Source organism: Anas platyrhynchos, chromosome 1 (assembly GCF_047663525.1).
Source record: "Anas platyrhynchos isolate ZD024472 breed Pekin duck chromosome 1, IASCAAS_PekinDuck_T2T, whole genome shotgun sequence".
Taxonomy (NCBI): domain Eukaryota; kingdom Metazoa; phylum Chordata; class Aves; order Anseriformes; family Anatidae; genus Anas; species Anas platyrhynchos.
In genome coordinates this window covers 74,072,595-74,085,971 of record NC_092587.1, presented here as the reverse complement: position 1 = coordinate 74,085,971, position 13,377 = coordinate 74,072,595, and the positions used below count along the sequence as shown (strand labels likewise).

Here is a 13,377-nt window from a genome sequence, read left to right as displayed (position 1 = left end):
ACACAAATAGTATTACAAAGATAATTCAAATGACTTCAGTACATTGTGTTTAAAACAAGTGCCCATTTCTAGAAATTAATGTTAATGACAGCAACAGTTGGCAAGTGTTCTCATTTCTCTATTCCATTCCCCTCAAGCACCATGATACTCTGTTGGAGTGGGTGTCTTGGAAGATATGATTTCAAGATAGCTGTGGAAGCCCAAAGAGTAAATCTGCCATGCAGGACCTGAGGAAGTGGTATCAGGTAAGATGCTGCAGGCAGGTGTTCCTGCTGGAATGCTCACACAAGTAGTGACATGTCAAGGTAGGAAAGTTAATACATGGCATCAGCTGAGGGGGCTATGAGAACAGGGATCATTAATTTAAATAATTGCTAAACCATCTTTCTTACGCCAACTTTATATGAGAAAACAAAGGGAAATATTAGAAGAAAGAAACCACTACCTACATACACAACATTTGTATCTCCAGGAGATTTGACATCAGACTTTAACAAGAATTTAAAAGCATGACTCAAATTTTCTACCATTTGCACATGACACTAGAATTCTGCTTTTTGTTCCCTTCCTTCAGAAAGAAATGGAAAAATGTGGCAAAGGAAAAACGAATACCAAGCCCATGAATCCAGTACTTCACTACTGTGGTTTCAGTAACCTTCAAGGAAGCTTTTGCTGAGAAGAAGTCCACTTTTTTTTCCAAAAAAAATAAAATTCTTTTTTTAATGTTTAATGTTTACCAGAGTTGAAATTATTTTTTTTTAATGTTTAATGTTTACCAGAGTTGAAATTTAAAAAAAAAAAAAAAAAAAAGGTAAGAAAAGAATGCCTTTCCTTGATAAATAAAGGACATTTTACAGAAAAGAGAAACATGAATAAGTAATCACAAGGACACTTTTGATGATGAATACACAAACCATTCTAAAATGATAAATGAATATTGTAAAACACAAGGTTTCCCTAGAACCACTCTTCTCTTATGTGCAGTGGTACAACACCAAACGCATGCCCATGACCTCTCCTGAAGAACCCCACCTCTTAATGGGCTACAATCACCTATCACCTGAACACCCACAGAGTAGGTTTCTTATTTGTGTGCAGTTAACAGATCCATAGAACTTGAAAAGAAATGCTCAAAATCTTTCTTTCCTGCAGCTGCTTTGTGAAACATGGTGGTACTCCTTAAACTTCACACTACATACATGCTCTAAGTATGGCTGTAACAGATGCCTCTTATGGGTAATGAACCTAAGGAATTTTTTAATGTTGCTCCAACAGTTTTTGTAATAATCTACTTAATCTATTGAAACTACCACTTAAGGCAACCATAAACACAGACAAATCTGTATCTGAGGTGGAAATAGTGGTTCAGTTTTCCTGCAATACACTCGATCTGCTGCAATAGTATTTGGTTTAAGGCGTTTTGCTCTTAAATTTGAACCCTCACAATTAATGAGATTATAAAGACCCACGATTTTCTAAGTGCATCTCAGTAAAATAGACTTCTTGGCTATCTGTATCTCTGACATATTTATACAGTGAATTTCAGAGGGTATTGTAAGTACTGAACAGCTGATGGCATATAGTGAGTCTCAGGCCTGTTCAAGAAAATGCTGCACTTGCACAGGCAGTGGACATTGTTACTCATATCTAGTCGGTGCCAAAAAGGCTTGATGCATTGGGACCAGGGTGCTTATTCTTATATAATCAAACCCTAAACAATTTCTAATTTGCATGGCAGTCTGGCTTCCTGTCCTGTAAATGCAACTCTAAGCCTGTTACTGTAAATCACCAGTAGGATCCAGAACCCATTCTTTGCTGTCATATTAATTTTTTTTATTGCTTCTCTGACTAATTTCAGAAGCAGTTTCTTAGTTATAACTGGAAAAAAAAAAAAAAAGACAAATAAATAAATGAAGTTCCTCAGCTTCTTCAAAGGAAATCATTCAATCTCCACACTTAAGTCTAAATATATCAATGCATATACTCACAATTTTCACAGAATGACAGAATCATAGAATTGTCTAGGTTGGAAGAGACCTCAAGATCATCGAGTCCAACCTCTAACCTAACACTAACAAGTCCTCTGCTAAACCATATCACTAAATTCAACATCTAAACGTCTTTTAAAGACCACCAGGGATGGTGACTCCACCACTTCCCTGGGCAGCCCATTCCAATGCCTAACAACCCTCTCAGTAAAGCAGTTCTTTCTAATATCCAACCTAAACCTCCCCTGGTGCAACTTTAGCCCATTCCCTCTCATCCTGTCACCAGGCACATGGGAGAACAGACCAACCCCCACCTCACTACAGCCTTCTTTAATGTATCCATTTTTTACCTTTAAGTACAAAAACTATTTTTCAGAAGATACGGCTGAAATACTGTTCCTCTTTATTTGCTAATACATATCTGAAAAATAGAATTCTGGTACTTTAATACAACAGTCTGAGTTATCAGTGGAAAACTTCTCAGCCTGTACTGGCCACAATATACATACACTAGGAATAGTTTCAAATGATCACTTTAGGGAATTTTTGACGATTCACATACACTGAAACAGAACACCTCATTTTCAAGATGTCTGTATACTTATACATAAATTATGTTGGAGAAACTGTGTGAGAGGAAAAATCTTATATAAAAATGTACTTCTTTCCCATTCAAGCTTATTTCACTAAAAGAATTAAAAAAATCACCCATGAGTTTTCTCTTCTTAGTACGTTGTCCGATATAATAGCAAATGCAAGAAAAGAATTAGAAAACTCTACAGTACATCCTAAGATTAAAAAAATCCTTTTTTTTTCCTTGAAGGACTACACAATTTTTTTTTTTTTTCTATTTTAAGGGAAAGCCAACTTTCAAAGTCGTGCAACAGAACCTTGTCCTTTCTGTATAGCTCTTCATATAAGAAGAAAAAAAAAAAGACATGAAAACATGCCCACTAACATGTGAATCAAAGTATACCCAAAAGGTTCCCAGAATTCTGGATGCCCAGCTGTTGCTAAGGATTGTCTATAACACTGCCTTCTAAATAAATTCAGCAAATACATCTTTCCACTCTTTTGAACTCTTCAGTTTTTACCATAGAATCACAGAACGGTTTGGGTTGGAAGGAACCTTAACGACCATCTGGTTCCAACACCCCTGCCATGGGCAGGAACACCTCCCACAAGACCAGGTTGCTCAAAGCCTCATCAAACCTCACCTTGAACACCTCCAGGGATGGGGCATCCACAGCTTCTCTGGGCAACCTGTGCCAGTGCATCACCACCCTCAGAGTAAAGAATTTATTCCTTATATCTAATCTAAATGTACCCTCATTCAGTTTAAAGCCTTTATCCCTTGTCCTATTACTATACCCTTTGACAAAGAGTCCCTCTCCAGGTTTCCTCTAGGAACCCTTTAGGTACTGCAAGGCTGCTAAAAGGTCTCCCTGAAGCTTTCTCTTCTCCAGGCTGAACAACCCCAACTCCCTCAGCCTTTCTTCACAGGAGAGGTGCTCTATCCCCTTGATCATTCTCGTGGACTCCTCTGGACCTGCTCTATCAGGTCCACGTCTCTTCTTGTGCTGGGAGTCCCAAAACTGGATGCAGTACTCCAGGTGGGGCTGCATGAGGGTGGAGATTCAACTAAGGTATAATCACTCTGCTGAGGAGGTTATACTACAGTCCAACACTTACTGCTGTAGCAACTTTCTCTTCAGTTAATATTTTCTTTTGTAAAGATAGAATAGAAAAGCTTTGCCCTGACTCTCTTTTCTGTTCTTATGGCACAATAACTCATGTCTGCTCCAGTTTTAGTTAAGAAAGTGCATACCAATTATTTCCAAACACTTATTTCCATACCTTATAAGGCTCCTTAACAACAAATTTTTGCTAAACCCTCCAAATTCTCTAAACAATTATTCTCATAAAGTATGGCCAATGACATTTTAGTTAACGCTTTAATTAATCACTATTACTATTATTTGTTAGTTACAGGCTTCATACAGACAAACTAAAAGTTGCTAGTTCATGTTCATTCTTGCCTCTCTTTTATCCAAAACTACTTACTGTGCTCTGACACAATTTCTCTAAGCAACATGTACATAAGGAGCATTTTGAAATACTCAAGAAGGATCTGGACCTAAGCCTGCAAAAGCTAATGTAAGCAGTAAAAAAGAATCTTGTCTTGTGGACTTATCCAAACTTTTAAGTTTGCACATTGTACACTAAAGCCAAAAGGACAATGTTAAAACACAGAAATTCATGGAAATTATCAGACAGCAAAAGCAGGTACTACAGAAAGCTGAGACTCTGGAATCTACCTAACAAGGAAGTTCACTGCCAACCTTTCGACTCATGCTCAAGTTTACTGGAAAATAATTTTGTCTAAAAAATTGTTCTAATTTGTCTAAATTTTTCTAATACAGCAAGCAATTATGCAGCAGCTATTATTTTCAATGGCTAATTTCTCAACTGTTTAAATCATGCTGCTTATCATAAATGAACACTGCCAAGAACTGATTGCATTCTAGAGCACAGTATAATGACAGTGACTATATTTGGAATCAGACATCAGAGAATTTTGCTGCTCTCTGCTTTGTCTGTGTTTTTTTGTTTGTTTGTTTGTTTGTTTGTTTGTTTTTCTGTAATCCATATGCATTGAGTGTTTTCACTGGTTATACATAATTTCTAGGACTAATGCATACATTATAGGCTGAAATCCTACACCTTCAGGTGAAAACATGGTCTCTCTTGCTTTAAGTAAGATCTACACACAGCATGGATCCCAAACTTCTGGTTAATTTTAGTATATTTTATAGAATTTATCTCAAGGTATACATCAACATAGGCCATACTGGCTTAGAAATTTTCTATTTTTAAGAAAGTTGAGATGAATTAACAAAAGATATGAAGCTAATACAAACAATATAAAACAGTAAAGATGAACAACCCAGAATAAAACTGTGACTTTGATGAACTAAGACACAGCCATCTACAGCCGTGTTAGATCAAAGAAGAGCATCCATATACAATTTAACTTATACTTAATAACTACACACTCTAAGAGGATTATTCTTTATTTTTCTGTGTGTTCCATGCAGAGAAATCTTTACTGTGACTTATTAGTCGCAGGACTAATATTAGAGGAGGCTCCAGGGAGTAAGTATTAAAAAAAAAAAAAAAAAAAAAAGGCTCAGATAACAAGAAGACTTGAAGAAACAAGAGACTGAGATTGATGAGGCTGTCACATAGCTCCTGGTTTCTCCATTTATTATGACAGTCTGAGAATCATAGTTCATAGTTGACAGCAACCAAGATTTATTCTACACTTTTGATTATTTCCCTGTAACTAACAAAAAACTTCAGGCCTACACTGATTTATATACTCTCTTGTTTCAGTACTTCTTAGATCATATTGGTTTAAGAAAGCAAACATAGAGCAAATTAACATGTAAAGAAAGTTGTATGTCATTTGAACACAAAAGATTAATGTCAGGTGATCATACATCAGAATAATTCTGAGGGGGAAATGTTCAGATACAGAATTTAAAAAAGCAGAGTTTTATAACAAAAACAGTGTGTTCAGATCCTAGTTTCAGAGAAAGCTGGATATTAGAGGCCTTTCCATTAGTCACAATGAAAATTCACTATTTTTATTGGATTTACAGAGTGAACCTGGATGCATTTTCAAAATTAGTCTCCAGTTTTCAGACTTCCTAGAGCAAAAATCCTATTTTCAAAGGTGTTAGTTAACTGAATTCTATGGAACTACATCTGTGGGAAAAAAAAAGGGAGCAGTTCATCAGAGCTACAGAAAATACACACCTTATGGTCTGAGGATCACACACCCAAAATACCTATTTCTCTCTAATGACTTCAAAGTGAGTACAGATAGATGTCTTATATGCAGACGTTTACACTCCACTAGCTGAACCTCAGCCCAGGACATTTGGAGTAATGGTAGTTAAATGTTTTTCAAATTTGCATTGCAAACACAGTGACAATGATTCTCATCCATCTATCACAGGATCATCACGAGAGGAGGCTGAAATTGCTCAGTTTGAAAATTTCTAGTTAACAGGTACCATAAAGCTAAATCTGATATCTACAGGGGGGAGAACATTATAACTAGTATATTACTTATAATCCCACTTCAAAAGAGACATATAATTTGTTTCTAGGTCTGTGCTACCACCTACACTACCCAGACTCTCACAACATGCAGGCAACCAAGTAATAGAAGTAAACATATATGTACAGAAATTGTATGTAAAAATCTAACACAGAGTTGCCTATGGAACATCTTCTTATCATCCTAGCTATTCATATTTGCTCAGCATCTACTCTTCAGTCTGCAGAACAGCAGTACATGTTATAAAGTCTGATGCATGCTCCTGTACCACAAATACTAAATACTTAGAATTGCTGTGATGAATCAGAGCTGTTATCATTCATCTAACATACAGACTGATGTAAGATTTGAAAACTGGAGCTCAAGCAAGCAACACACTACACACAGCTGTCTGGAGATGAAGAAAAATAAAGCCGTATTAAAAGGAAGGCACTGGTCCCTTTAATCATACTAGTGATTACGCAATCCTAAACCAGTTATGTACCACCACTTGACATTTTGCATTTAGGAGTTTTAGAAGCGATTTCACATACACTTGCAACTTTCCTCCCACTTCATGTTGACAGGCAAATTAGATTATAAACCCCTGTACCTGTGTACACATTCAGACAAATCCAGGGGTAGAAATACATAGATTTCAGGTTCTATCTGTTGTGTTGTTGGTTTGTTGTTGTTGCTTGTTTTTGAAAGAAAAACTGGAACATTCATTGAAAAGGTACATTCATGAATGGTACAATGAGGTATACATACACATGCATACATACTAACATTCTTTTTGTAATCTGAGTCAGACTGTAGACTACTACTACCCAGTCAGGAATTAAGCTTGCATGTCAGGATTGAAATCCCTTCTCTCTCAATGTAAGCCAACAGATCTTAAAGGCGCACAGCAAGACAAGAACTTCGGTCTAGATCCTAACTTCATACCTCAGAAGAAAATAAATTGTGTCATTTTAAACATGAGCCTAGTTTTCATACTGACTTGGGATCCCAGCAACCATTTTATAACAGGCAGATGTTACTTCAAGGACATCCAATCTGTTCCTGGTTTGTCTCTGAAGCTTCTCCTTCAGCTGCAGGCTCCTAAATGCCTTGCTGTATTGCTGCTCTGCCCCACCTTCCAAAGCTGGTAGACCGGTACCACTCTCGGAGCAGGTTCAGTTGTTCCAGGGAAAGCACTACCTCTCTTTTCCTGCAAGGAACTCCATGTGACAGTTACTTTGTCAAGAAAGGCAAAAAACCATCGGAGAACAGGCAAACAATACACTGAAGTCCATTTTTCTAGGCTGAAAAATCAGACCTGTTGCCCAATGCACACCTTCAAGACTGGGGACATAACCAGGATTTTGCCATTTACTTTTTGGTACTGAAGTCAAAATGACACTGTGCTTGTCTACCACACTGAACATTCAACTCTTGAATAGGGCTCTGTGGAATTTATGACGAACACTAGAACTTGCAATCCTGGCTTTATTTTCATAAAAATGTTCATAAATTTTCCTGGCTTTATTTTCATATATCATAATTTCACTCAGCTTCCTAGGACTCATCTGAATCAGACACAGGATCAACTGCTGAAGAACAATATGCCTTTATTGGAACACCAAAATCAATTATTGTAGTTATTTCCAGAAGTATGACATACAAGACAATTAACTGAGATATCATACTATTGGTGTCCAAATTTAGTGATTCTGTTACTTTCCTGTAAACAAGAGAAATCAAGGTTACACAGAATGTTTGAAATAGGAGTGTATAAGCAAGGTTTCATAAAAGTAGGGATTCTATTCCTGACTATGTTGCAGAAATCCTGTGTGAAGATCAGGAAGTCACTTCGCCTTAGTTCCTCATCTATAAAAAACTATTAAAATTATAATTCTTTTTCTTACAGGATTTGGTGAAGACAAATCTATTAGTATTTGCAAGGTGCTCACATATGTTCCCATGTAACAGCAATTAATACCATGGAAAAACCTATAAATAAAAGAAATGCATCTCTAAATAGATTATGATAAATTTTTTGTCTGGTTAAGATGAGTGCAACCTGGAAGAGAGAGGTACTTTTTCAAAAAACAAAAATAAAAACAATGCAAACTCCCTATTAAAAAGGGACAATCTGAAGTGAGAACTGAGAAAATAAAAAAAACAAAAACCTCCAAAAAACAGAGAGCTGAGCTTCACTTCATATCTATTTATATTCATATCTGACTAGATATGGAAAGAAAATTATCACTCCATGCAATTCAATCCTTTAACCTGTTAATCCTTTAACATTTTTCAAACACAGATTTGGTTTGACAATCAAACAGAAAACAATGAGTTGTGACAATTTATGTATTTTTTAGGAAGAATGCCCCAACTACATGTACACAAAACTCTGCCTCCAGGTAAAAAAGACAAAAGAGAAGAATTTGGAGGAAGTATCACATGGTTGTCTCGTATCAGTGGCAATCACTTTTTGCTTTGACATGTTTTTCTTTCACACTTTTTTCCCCCCATTTTTTGACAGTCTGATCAGAGATGGCTGAATTCCAGAAAGCCTCAAATAGTCAAGTATTAGCTGACACGTAAGCCCTTTGGCAAGGAAATTTAGATACATAAATTTAGATCACATAGATATGGCACTCTCTTCTACTTTCTATTTCTAGATGCTGAATAACTTAAGACTTGCTCAGGTATATCAGTAAGAACTGCTTTCACTGAGGTTTCTATCAAGTTTTTCCTGAGTAAATCCCTAGGTTTATTAGTGTTAAGCAATGCTTCAGACCAAAACAGAATATAATACTCTCCCAGGAAGCTAATATTTTTATACAGTAGGGGAGAGATGAATCTAAGACAATAGTACTCCACAACAAGAATCCTTTAGGCAAAATAATTCAATGTTTTTTTCTGAATATCCAAGTGGAGCACACTATTGCAATTTTTTTAATTCTGCAACTGCAGTAACCAAACACTATTGCTCTACCTCATTCAATTCAGCAGGGCTATAAAGGCTAATCAGTAAAACTGCAATTCTTCGCAGCAACCTTTTCTGGACTTGATGACTACTGTAACTTCTTTTCCATCTTCTCTTCCATGCAAGAGAATTAAACCTTTCATTTGATTCTTTTGGCATTAGCCATCTTATCTACAACACTCATTAGTCTCATTGCTCTCTTCTGGCATCTTCCAAATGCAATGCTTCACACTGAACGGTCCTCCAACAGCTGAAGCCTAATCACTGCTTAAGGAGTAGAGTTTTTTTCCATATGACAATTCCTATCTCAATAGCTTAAAAGCAAACAAAAACAAAAAAACCACCACACCCAGTAAATTTTATCTTCTCCTCCTAACTACATCTTAGAGCCTCTATATTGGCAACAAAACAAAGCTCCCTTGAAATTCTCAATGAAAAGGAAGACATGTTTGCTAGCCTTCCCTATAGCATCCCCATCAATAGCATATCTACTTTGTGCAACACCCAGCTTTTAACACCAGTCTCAGTCTACCTCTTCTAGCACATCTGCTGTCAAGGAACAATTCTGCTCTCAGTCTGACTGAAAGCTTCCAACAGCATATGAAGACAGAGTACAAGAATGCCCAGTTTCCAGAGGCCTCAATTCAGTAATATACTTAGATAAATGTAAAACTCCAGTTTTCTTTCTTAATATTACATCAAAGAAGCATCAAAAAAAAAAAAAAGGGGGAGGGGGGGGCAAATTAGGAACACCTGTAAGCGTCATGCTGAATCAGAGGAGGGAATGTATATTGAATAACTAGTTTAAAAGGCGTGTTACCCATTGATTCTTTGTAGTACAGATTCAGATTTTACCAGTTAACTGAGAATAGAAACTGATTTACTACAAACAAGATGGCTAAAGTGTTCTGTAGTAATAGGAATGATGATCAGTTAAGCCATAAACTCTTCTAAAGGCAAAAGAGAATAGAAATTGATAGCCTGCTTCAATGGCTCAACACGTGAAAGACAAAGAAGGAAAAATCGATTTATCGGTAAGATCATGGAGAAAAAATGATCAAACAGGAAAGAACATGTGGACCAGTGAGCGAATTGCTTGCTAAAAAAAACAGACTGGTATTTCGTATATGAGAGAGGAAAACATATTTCATGACCAGTTGCAAACGAAGGATAAAGAAAACCCATTGCATGAGACCAAATATTAGTCTTGCATCCACAGAGCAGAATTTAGAGCAATTTTCAGAAAGAACTACTGCTATTCCATGTGATTACAGTGCTAAAATAAATCATTTCTAGCCAGACAAGGATCTCATCATAGTTCAAATTCCCTGTGGTGTCATTTCATGTTATATTTGAGAAATTCCTCAATAAAAATGACAAATAGAGAATGAGTCAGGTTCCCCTGAGGATGGTTTTGGATATTTTCCAGTACAAATTTGAGCCATGAAATCCTAACCAAACACCTCCTCCCAACAAATAAATAAACAAGAAATTTTGGTTCATTAGAAAGAAAGACAGAAATGTTGAAACAAGAACGCAGGAAAAAATACTTAACCTGTCAGCCACAGTTGACATTACTTGTGTCAAATACTTGTGAATTTTTCAAGTTTGTTATTTATAAAGACTGTAATTATCTTGCTATATTGACGTTACTAGAAAGACATCCAATGATGGTTTAAAAAGAAATGTAAACACTGCCAAGAAGAGATAGCTTAAGATTTTGCACAGACTGAAGTCAAAATCCTGACACAAGTCTTCTCCATTACAATCTGTTTTCTGGAGGTTCCTAGGTGGCCTGCAGGACTATCATCAAACTATTATTAGCTCCCATCCCTAGGCCTTCTATCTTAAATCACTAGACAAAGATTTCTGGTGATTTGTGTGTGAGAAATGCAGCCTAGGTCACTGAAAGAGCAATTCAGCTGTCTAAATAGGAGACTGACACCATTTTAGGTTCCTTATATTATCCCATCTGGCCACCAGCTCACACTCCAGATCTACAGCAGTAGATCCCATGTCACATCTGCCAGCTCCAGGGTGTTTTAAATGGCACAAGACACCTATGTTCAGGCGATCAAATTGCCCCCTAAGAATTCTTGTTGTCTGGCTCCCTGTGTGCTGACAGAACAGATCCCAACAGTAATGTCTGCAAGAAATTACTTGGAAACAAATTTGGATTGGAAACAAAGCTGATAATAGCAAGCAGTTTGAAACAACAGACTTGCACATTTATTAGAATCCCAGGTAGCTGAAATATTTGATTGGGTTCTGTTTAATTAAGAGATATTCGTGAACAATAGCATAACCAGTTTTTCTTTCATTTTCAAATGAATAGCTGGCTGCTCTTTGTTTAAGAAATACCACTTGCACAATTAATCATTTGAGCACCTCAGGTTGAGGCAAATAAATCTATTTAGTCTGTTCTATGATAAATGAAATTTGGAAGTTTGAGTCTAAAACCTATCAATGCTCAGGATGCATAATCCATTTGAACTCATACTCAGTTTGAAAATGAACCAAGTAGGAAATACATCTACTGAAAAGCTAACCAGAACCCTGCTCAGAAATTCTAGTTGTTCTATAGCTTCAGTGAGTGCAGGCTGGTGTTATGATTTCTCATTCAATACCTGATTTTTTGATTTTTCTTGCAAAGAACCTCCGCTTTACCAAAGTAAAGATGTTGCATGACACAGATGAAATATCCCTTTTCTTCACTGTTATAAATGGCTAAGTCCCAAAATAGGATTATAATCAAAGTTTAAAATTTATTAAAGGAATAGAGGTAAGCAAACAGCGCTGGGTGCGCCGGGAGTCTCTGCTCCACCAAGACACACACATGTTACATCAAGATGCTGATTTTTATGCTCCTAGACTAATAGATATTCATTACTACTTCTAAAAGAAACAGGGTTGTTATAATTAGTTTCCAGAATCCAAACCCTCCTACTGGAGCATGCGTATCAGTCTCTGGTGGTCCCTCTGACGGTCTCTCATGCTGAAGGCTCATAGTCTTCCTCTCAGTTTTTTTTTTTTTTTTTTTTTTTTTTTTTTTTTTTTTTGTCCTTCTCCTTTGTCCATCTTGGCTGTATGTCAGAGGCTTGCACAGCATTCCCTGCAAGCTTTGTCTTTTAGCTGTCCTTCAGATTTCCCCTTCTCCTTAATCTCCTGGCCAGATATCAGAGACTTGCACAGTGTCTCATGCAATAGTCATAATAGTTAGCAGTTATTCTGAAACCCCCCAGATATCAGAAACTTCAAGGAAAAGCCTACAAATACATTTCCCTTCAAGCTCTCTATTGACATGAATTGCTAAAACATTCCTCACAACTGTATAATGCACATCAATTTGAAATGAATCTGGTAATGCATCAAACAGCAGCTGTTGCAATTATATTTGGAATGTTGAGAAAGACAATACAAGTCCTATGCACTGTGACTTAGCTAGAATGACTATCAAGTCAACTGGTAAGGGAAACTGGATGTAACAGTCAAATTTGTTTCCAGGTAATTGGTGTGATGAAATTAAAACATAAAACACAAACTTTGTTTTCAGTATATAGGATAAAACCCACCTATTTAAAACAGAGCAATGGGCATAAATCAAAATCACAGATCCCCAAATCCTAAGACTGCCAATACAACTAAGATCGTGCTCTGAACCTGTTTTTGTAGAGTTAGTGGACTGTGCCCATTTCCTTTGTAAACATCTATTGTTGATAACTGTTCTTCTGCCTTGTTTTATTGTTCAAGTATTCCTTCATTACAGCTGCACTTTTAACATTCAGTAACCTGTTAATACAGCACGTTCTGGAATCCTTTTATCCTAAAAAGAGGGAAAAGGGGGAGGGAAAACTTTAAACTTATGACTGGAATTACAAAACTTGGAAGAAATAGGCAAAATATGTATGTGTTTTAGGGAAGATTACTTTTCTTAAAAAAGAAGTCCAAACATCCAGCACAAGCCTTGCTGAAATGGAAACAAAAAAACAACCCTGACCTCTAATTTTAGATGTGGACATTAGAGTATGTTAAAATGATGAGTGCCAACCTTAATGGTCTGGTCTAAACCACACTGGAGTCAATAGAAACACTTCAACTTATTCAGTGCAACTTTATGCACTTCATAAAAGGTAATAATGTTACTAGGCTACAGATTTTGTTATTATCCAGGAGTTGAATACAATCAAGTCACTTTTTCTTTCTGTGATGACCAGTTCAAGTTGTCACAGAACAGTGCCTCAGAATCTCAACTTTCATCAAGTTAAATCTTATTAAATTTATGATAATATAAATAATACCCTAAA

At 36.5% G+C, this 13,377-nt stretch overlaps 1 protein-coding gene across 9 annotated transcripts in view; it reads right to left on the bottom strand.

The window, feature by feature from the left end:
• Window positions 1-13,377, bottom strand: part of SCUBE1 (signal peptide, CUB domain and EGF like domain containing 1) — a 251,963-nt gene that overhangs the window by 170,343 nt on the left and 68,243 nt on the right. The window lies entirely within an intron of this gene.